The sequence below is a fragment of the Carlito syrichta genome, unplaced genomic scaffold (genome assembly GCF_000164805.1).
Source record: "Carlito syrichta isolate Samal-C Ts95f unplaced genomic scaffold, Tarsius_syrichta-2.0.1 Scaffold169207, whole genome shotgun sequence".
NCBI classification, from domain to species: Eukaryota; Metazoa; Chordata; class Mammalia; order Primates; family Tarsiidae; genus Carlito; species Carlito syrichta.
The window spans coordinates 520,528-528,235 of record NW_007113303.1 but is presented as its reverse complement, the minus strand read 5'-3'; the positions used below and the strand labels follow the sequence as shown (position 1 = coordinate 528,235).

Below are 7,708 nucleotides of genomic sequence, written 5' to 3'. Positions count from 1 at the left end.
AAAAAAAAAAAAAAAAAAGAAAGGTAGATTTATTAAAGGGAGGATCCATTCCGGGTAAGACAGCAAGAGTGTTTGCTGCCTGCAAAGAGGCAGAGACAAGATAAAAGCATTTATACTACTGTATCGGGATTCAGGGCAGGTGAGGGTTGGAGTGCAGGAGTTCGGCAAACCGACTACGCGCATTGTGGCAGGTTTGCAACGTGGCTGCTTGATTGTAGGGTTCTGTCTTTTATTATTTTATTTATTTATTTATTTATTTTATAGCATTAAAAAAAATTTTTTTTTTGAGTTGGAGTCTCGCTCTGTTGCCCAGACTGGAGTGCAGCGGCCACTCCCGGCCACCGCAGCCCCCACCTGCTGGGCTCCGGCGATCCTTCCTCCTCAGCCTTCCAAGTAGCTGGAACTACAGGTGCGCGCTACCACGCCTGGCTAATTTTATTTATTGCAGAGATGAGGACTCGCCAAGTTGCCCAGGTGGGTCTCAAACCCGCGGGCTCAGGCAATCCACTCACCTCGGCCTCCCAAAGCGCTGGGATTACAGGCTGAGCCACCGAGCCCGGCCCATTTTAAAATTTTAATGTAAAGATGTGGGGTACAATACAGGGTTAGGTATACAAACTGATCATGCAGGTACTCCTATTAATGAGGTATGCCCCTCCCTGCCCTAGCAGTTTTTTTTTGGGGGGGGTGGGATTGGCAGTTGAGGGTTCTGTCTTTTAAACAGCAATGTTGACTGCCTTTTGTTTGTTGGGAACCAGGAACCTGCTGTTCCCATTCTTTGTTGGCTCCAGAACAGCAAATGTTTTTCAGCTGGCTATTCAGCTTTGACATTCTTGTCATCTCATTCCTGAGTTTTCCTGCCTCAAAGTCATTTACCCAATTGATGCTGGCCTAATCAGGCCTTGTGTTCCTCCACAGGCTGGAGATTTTAAAGTTGCAGTGCTGACTCCTAAAGTGAATTCACGAAGAGTAATAGATTTCAGTGTGGTTTAAAATAAACATTCTGAGGAGCAAGTGAGGCATGAGACTCTCCCATTTCAGAAATGCCAGAGAGTCTCCTGTTTCAGGTATCTCAGGGAAGCAAACACAGTTCATTCAAAGCAGAATTTTGGCAGGTTTGCACAGACCTTGGACACTCACACTTCCTTTTCTCAAAACTGTGTCGTCTATAAGAATCATACGTCTTTTAAATGGATTTTGGAATAACTGATGGGGGCGGGAACTGTAAAACTGCAAGATGGCAAGCAGAGAAGTGAATCGCTACAGAGAAGGACTGGCATGGGAGACAAATAGATCTCAAATGAGAAGCCAAACTTAGAGTTTGTGCCTTAGAGTTTTCATCTGAAACTGTCCAGCAACATTTTCTGGCTCAAATAAATTGCGGGTGTGAGCGATTTCATCTTATTGGTCATCAAGCCACCAAACGGAGTTTGTCTTAATGAGTTATCAAAGCCATAACGGAAACTTGTAGTGAATGTTCCAAGTAAGCCCTAACCAATACAGGAAACTAAGAATCATGGAGCTGTCTGTGGATTTGGCTCAAAGTCTGACATGTCTGAAGCTTTAAACGCTATTTGCATCTATTAAATCAGCTTGTGACGGGACAGAGGGAAGAAATAGGATATGGAAACTGCATTTTAAGAGGGGCCAAGAATTTTTCCTCCTAACCAGAGCATTGGCAGAAGGGGGGAAGGGGAGGAAAAGTTTGCCCTTGGTGGGGAGCTGAGCTTTCGCCAAAAGTCTAACACGCAGAGGAACAAAGGTTGGATCCTGCAAGATCACAGCTGTAATCAGATCAAGCGCCTCTATTTTTTGGAGGCCCAGCATGGTTGCCCCTAACTCACAGACACAGGCGGACGAGCACCCTGCCTGAGAGCCATCGTTCCGCAGAGACTTTTATGCTCGATCCAGGCAAAGGGGGTTTCCAGTAAATGTGAATCTGGCTTTCACCCCAGGCTTTCCTGGGGTGTCTGGTACTGTATCATGGGAAGGCATGCAGAGACCTGCCTCCTGACCCTGCTGCCAGGGTAGGGAGCTGGTTGGATCACTCCTGACCCCTTCCCGCCAGCTTTTATGAGCTTAAACACGTACTCACCTCCCAACCAGGTGAGGCAATTAAGAACAATTAGCTGTGAATCAAGGGCGAATCATCCACCGGTTTCCTGTTCAGAGATGGGGCGGAGGAACCGATTGTGTGAAATACTCTTTCTTAAGTGGGACAAAATGCTCTGAAACTCTTCGAGGCAACGGTCCTTTAGGGTCACGAATACAGGAAAGTCTGCCCCCTGGCTTGTATTTTCTTGTGTTCCTCTTCTTCCTGGCCTTGGTGAGGTGGCCACGGTCAGTGAAGGGAGGCTCCCCACCGCTCCTGCACAGGTAGGCCTGGCTCACACCAGCCTCCCTCACAGATGGCCCCCTCACCGGGTGGCCGTTGGGATACACGCCAGAAGCCTCACCTTTCCTCTCTCCGTTTAGTTTTCCTAGAGAATGATAAACTCCGGCATCAATATCACTCAGACCACACGCTGAAACTTTTAACCTAAAGTTTCCACCTTCCTTCCCATGAGGTAACGACAGAGTAAGTAATACTTGCAACTGGATTTTAGAGTTCCTGAGTCTAGCCCATGTTTGGTCTGTCTCAACTCCCGATTCTCCCTTCCCCCAGAAACTGACATTGTGCAGGTTTCTGGTAAATTACTGAGTCCAGAGTTGGAATCCCTAAGGGGTATTTTACCTCAAAGCACTATCAGTCATCAGAATTGTCTGGAGGGCTTGTCAAGACAGGCCTCCTGGGAATGCAGACCTCCGAGAAGGTTCTAGGGCTCCTGGTGCTGATCCACTGTGACCGGGCTTGAGAACCACCAGATATATGAAGACTTCTCTTTCTCTCTCTCGCCTCCTTCCCCAGCCATGCCTCCCCCCAAGCCCACCCACAGAAGAGGAAGGGAGAAGTCAGGGTTGGTGTTTTCTGGTGAAGGAATGATAGGAGAATTGGAGTAAACAAAAGTACTTGAGTAACCTATCACAGTTACTGCTTAATCCTTTTCCCAGAGAATGACTTCTTAATTTTTTTTCTTCCAAGAACCAGCCTTTTATCTATAGATTGTTATCTATTATTTTCTCTTAAGAGGACAATTGTTGCTGGGCGTGGTGGCTCAAGCCTGTAATCCCAGCACTTTGGAAGGTGAAGGCGAGAGGATTGCCTGACCCCAAGGGTTCGAGACCAGTCTGGGCAACATGGTGAGACCTCATTGCTACAACAAATAAATTAAAAAAAAAAAATTAGCCGGGTGTGGTGGCGCTCGCCTGTAGTTCCAGCTGCTTGGAAGGCTGAGGCAGAAGGATCGTCTAAGCTCAGCAGGTCGGGGCTGTGGTGGCCATGAGCAGCATGCCACTACACTCCAGCCTGGGTGACAGAGTGAGACTGACTCAAAAAAAAAAAAAAAAAAAGACAATTGTTTATTTTTAGACTAGGAACTAAGACTTAAATTTCTTTCTGATGGGAATTAAGTCCATTTCCTTCTTATTCTGGATTCACTTTCCATTTGTCATTGAATAAAAGTGACTATTTATCGAGTGCCTCCTTGGTGCCAAGTATTGTGCTAATAGTGCTAATAATGGTTTATGCATCAGCCCAGAAGATCCTCACAACAATTTTACAAAGTCTGTGCGATCTGCCCATTTTATAATGAGCAAATTAAGGGCTGGGGAGACTTTGCAGTTAAGTAAGGTCATGGCTAGTCCTAGGTAGGAGATGCAAATCCTGACTTGACTTTAAGAGACCAAGCTGTATTTCCAAAGAAAGTGTTGCATCTTCTATAAAGAAAGACTCGGCCGGGCTCGGTGGCTCAGCCTGTAATCCCGCGCTTTGGGAGGCCGAAGTGAGTGAATTGCCTGAGCCCGTGGGTTCGAGACCCGCCTGGGCAACTTGGCAAGACCTCATCTCTACAATAAACCAAAAATTAGCTGGGCATGGTAGCGTGCCTGTAGTTCCAGCAACTTGGAAAGCTGAGGCAGAAGGATCGCCGGAGCCCAGCAGGTCGAGGCCGCGGTGGCTGGGAGCGGCCACTGCACTCCAGTCTGGGCAACTGAGTGAGACTCCAACTCAAAAAAAAAAAAAAAAAAAAAGACATCACAAACTATGTGTCATGCATAGGTCCTGGGACCATAGTGATGCCTAAGACGGAACTTTTCAAAACATATTTTCCCAGATTGTCTCATAAAAATTGATTTTGTTATGAGTATGTTGATTAAACTGCTCCTAAAAGTATATATATCATTAAAACCAGAAATTACATTCCTCCCCTCCTTTATTTCTCACAAACCTCCTTTGACTTTCTATTAATCTCAGTTTAATAAATTGGTTTTCTATTTTTCTTAAAGGAGCATGTGTTGCTTTTATTATTAAAATATTTTTGGTTTTGGAAAGGATAGCACACTTACATAGTTCGAAATTCTTACGGGCCGGGCTCCGTGGCTCAGCCTGTCATCCCAGCACTTTGGGAATCCGAGGCTAGTGGATTGCCTGATCCCATGGGTTCGAGACCAGCCCAGGCAACTTGGCGAGACCTCTCTCTACTATAAATCAAAAGTCAGCAGGGTGTGGTAGCACGCCCCTGTAGTTCCAGCTACTCAGAAGGCTGAGGCGGAAGGATCGCCGGAGCCCAGCAGGTCGGGGCTGTGGTGGCCGGGAGCGGCCACTGCACTCCAGTCTGGGCGACAGAGTGAGACTCCAACTCAAAAAAAAAAAAGAAAGAAAGAAAAGGATGTTCTTTCCACCCCAACTCCCAGACACCCGTATCTCCTCAGAAGCAACCACCTATTGTCTTTTTCCCTTCCTTGCTTTCCTCATGATCACAAATGCTTGGTTACTGTATACACAGTTTCCTCTACTTTTATTTATCTGCTGACATATCTTGGAGATCGTGCCAAATCAGTAAATATAGCTACTGCGTTCTTCTTAACAGCTGCATATGTAAATCATTCTAAAATGTACTATATTTAACCAGGCCCCTGTTGATAAGCACATAACATGGCCAATATTTTTCCATTACAAACAGTTCTACAGTGACTACCCTTGTGTGGGTATCATTTTACACATGGCCAAGCAGGTCTGCGAGATAATTTCCTGGAAGGGGAAATGCTGTGTTAAGAGCAAATGGTAAGTGCATTTGTAGTTTTAACATATTTCCATCATGAAATTCTTCAAACATTGCCAAAGGAGAGAGAGGCCAGTATAATGACCTGTCACTTATCCGTCCTCAGGCTTTAACGTTTACCAGTAATCCATGGCTGATGCTATTTCATATATATATGGACCTCATTCACTTCTCGCTGTCCCAGATTATGATTATGATTTGAGTTGGAGTCTCACTCTGTCACCCAGGATGGAGTGTAGTGGCACGCTCATGGCCACCGCAGCCTCGACCTGCTAGGCTCGGGCAATCCTTCCATCTCGGCCTTCCAAGTAGCTGAAACTACAGGTGCAAGACATCACGCCCAGCTAATTTTTTGATTTATTGTAGAGGCAAGGTCTCACCAGTTGCCCAGGCTGGTCTCAAACCCCTGGACTCAGGCAATCCTCTCACCTTGGCCTCCCAAAATGCTGGGATTACAGGCTTGAGCCACCGTGCCTGATTCTTGTCCCAGATTGTTTTGAAACAACCCCAAACATAATGCTATAGCTCTAGTAAATATATTGGCACTGTTCCTGCAAAGTATGGCCTTAAAAAACAAGTAGATGTGTATATAACTTCATTATCATACCTGAAATTAATTATTTTATTTATTTATTTATGTATTTATTTATTAAAGCAGGATTTATAGAGAGGACAAAAAAGTTCCCACAATGGGAGGGGACTCGAGGGGACTGGCCTACTTATTTTTTGAGTTGGAGTCTCACTCTGTCGCCTGGCCTGGAGTGCAGTAGTCACACTCATGGTCAAGGCAGCCTCGACCCACTGTGCTCAGGTGATCCTTCTGCCTCAGCCTTCCAAGTAGCTGGAAATACAGGTATACGCCACATGCCCAGCTAATTTTTTGATTTATTGTTAGAGACGAGGTCTCAACAAGTTGCCCAGGCTGGTCTCCAACCCCTGGGCTCAAGCAATCCTCTCGTCTCTGCTGGGATTACAGGCGTGAATCACGGCAGCTGGCCAGCAAATTTCTTAATAATAAAATGGGCGACCCCTTCGGGTCCCCTCCCACTGTGGGAGCTTTTCTGTCCTCTCAATAAATCCTGCTTTCTAAAAAAAAAATAATAATAATAATAAAATAAAACACAACATACTAGAAAATGTGCAACACAGGTAGTTATTAGAAGAAAAATAATAGAACTAAATAACGTTACCAATAAAAATAAAATAAGTGATTAAACATATAATCACAAAGCCAAAAATAAATAAAAAAGACAAAAGAAAACAGAAAAAGGCAAAGTTAATGTTTCTTCATTTTTGAAACTTATTTTTGCAAACTGAAGCTTAAGACTCTGCTTGAGAACTAGGAGATCCCTGATTTTTTTTTTTTTTGAATGGGACTCTCACTCTGTTGCCCAGGCTGGAGTGCAGTGGCAGGCTCACGGCCACCGCAGCCATGACCTCCTGGACTTAGGCGATCTTTCCACCTCATCCGTCCAAGTAGACGGAATCGCAGGCCTGCGCCACCACACCCAGCTAATTTTTTGATTTATTGTAGAGATGAGGTCTGGCCGAGTTGCCCAGGCTGGTCTCAAAGGCCTGGACTCAGGCAATCCTCTCACCTCGGCCTCCCAAACTGGGATTACAGGTGTGAGCCACTGCGCCTGGCAGGAGATGCCTTTCTTTGTAATTTGTCACTATACAGACAACAAATCTAGATCACTGTTGGAAGGAACAGCCTTTTCTACACACACTTGGCTCTGAATTTCAAAATACTGGCCCATCCTCATTGTCAGTAGAAATTCAGGCGGGCAGGCCTGACCCTTGGGTTCTTGGAGAGAAGTCTAGGGTTCCTAAGTGTGGGGGTGAGGTGAGGGAGGGCTCTTGTATGTGCCAAGACTCAGTCCTCTGAGAGTCGCCTGAGTGGCTGTCAGGAGGAGGGGCACTTCTCATCCTGCACTGCATTTGCATGGCCACCCCAGTTTACATCTCAGCGGGCACAGTGCCGCTCACATGGCCTTGAGGGTGAAACCTCTCTGAGCTGAAGTGTCAGCGTAACACCGGGATAAGAATCTTGCCCCTGCCAGGCGTTGTGACTCACGCCTGTTATCCCAGCACTTGGGGAGGCAGAGGCGAGAGGATTGCCTGAGCTCAGGGGTTCGAGACCAGCCCGGGCAACTTGGTGAGCCCTCCTCTCTACACTAAATCAAAGAATCAGCTGGGCGTGGTGGCACGGGCCTGTGATTCCAGCTATTCGGGAGGCCGGGACGGAAGGATCGCCGGAGTCCAGCAGGTCAAGGCTGCGGTGGCGACCGTGAGCGGGTCACTGCGAGTCCCTGCGCTCCAGCGTGGGCGACAGAGTGAGACTCCGGCTCAAAAGAAAAAAAAAAACCCTTACCGTTCAGGGGCTGAGGATCAGATGGGCCCAGGGTAGAGCCCCCGCTCGGTGAGTGGGAGTTCCTTGTCCTGAGGCCCTCGGCTCGCGAGCCCCTCGATTCCCTGGTGGCACCCACGGGGGCACAGACGCGTGTATCCGCCCAGGGAAAGTCATCGGGCGGATTTTCGGCCCGCTC

General features: G+C 47.0%; 1 long non-coding RNA gene across 1 annotated transcript in view; it reads right to left on the bottom strand.

The window, feature by feature from the left end:
* Positions 1-2,217, bottom strand: part of LOC103252657 — a 19,927-nt gene extending 17,710 nt beyond the window's left edge. The window contains exon 1 of the long non-coding RNA XR_503801.1: positions 2,096-2,217. This is a non-coding gene — a long non-coding RNA (uncharacterized LOC103252657). The remainder of the gene's footprint in view (positions 1-2,095) is intronic.
* Between the last annotated feature and the right edge of the window lie 5,491 nt (positions 2,218-7,708).